This window comes from Penaeus monodon, chromosome 29 (genome assembly GCF_015228065.2).
Source record: "Penaeus monodon isolate SGIC_2016 chromosome 29, NSTDA_Pmon_1, whole genome shotgun sequence".
Taxonomy (NCBI): Eukaryota; Metazoa; Arthropoda; class Malacostraca; order Decapoda; family Penaeidae; genus Penaeus; species Penaeus monodon.
Window position 1 is genome coordinate 28,809,150 of NC_051414.1, and position 658 is coordinate 28,809,807.

At 31.9% G+C, this 658-nt stretch overlaps 1 protein-coding gene across 1 annotated transcript in view; it reads left to right on the forward strand.

Annotated features, from left to right (window-relative positions):
- LOC119592116 (mucin-22-like) overlaps positions 1-284 on the forward strand; it is a gene marked incomplete at its 5' end in the record, with an annotated part of 1,088 nt that extends 804 nt beyond the window's left edge. Inside the window, 1 exon segment of the mRNA XM_037940936.1 lies at positions 96-284.
- Positions 285-658: the final 374 nt, after the last annotated feature.

Consider the following 658-nt stretch of genomic DNA (forward strand, 5'->3'; position numbering starts at 1 on the left):
CAGACTGAATACTACGATATTCACGAATTTCAGACTGAAATGAAATACTGTCGTTCATTATGATTACTTATTAATTGCATAAAGTTTTAAAAAATTAATTACAGAGCTTATTTTTGTCAACACATTGTGATCCCACTATCTTGTCAAGACAAGATCAAATGTAACGTCAAAGCCGAAGAACTACTGTGTTTCCTGCAAATCAGACTTGCATTTAACATCAAATAAAAATCTGAAATTGTATTGCGAGTTTTTTATGCTAATCTATTAAAATGCTTATAATGAAAGTCTTACTACTTGAACCTGAATAACTTTACAAGGAATTTAACCTCAACCTTTAAAGGAGAGATACGTCTGGGAAGTCATAAACAACAAACATAAATAACGGTACTAATTAGAAGCATGACTTTAAAGGACATCTACACTGGCAATACAACTAGCGAGAAAATTGTTGTAGCAAATGCAAAACATGCGCCGTCGTTCCGACTAAAATATCGAGCAACTCATACAAATGTCCCTTCTTACACAGAATGTCTAAACTGTGAAAACGTTAACATATATTTAAGTGACCAAATCATATAAATACATATATATGTGTCTGTATTAAAAAAAGGAAAGGAAAAGAAGGAAAACCCCCACACAGGAACGTAAAATTAAAAGT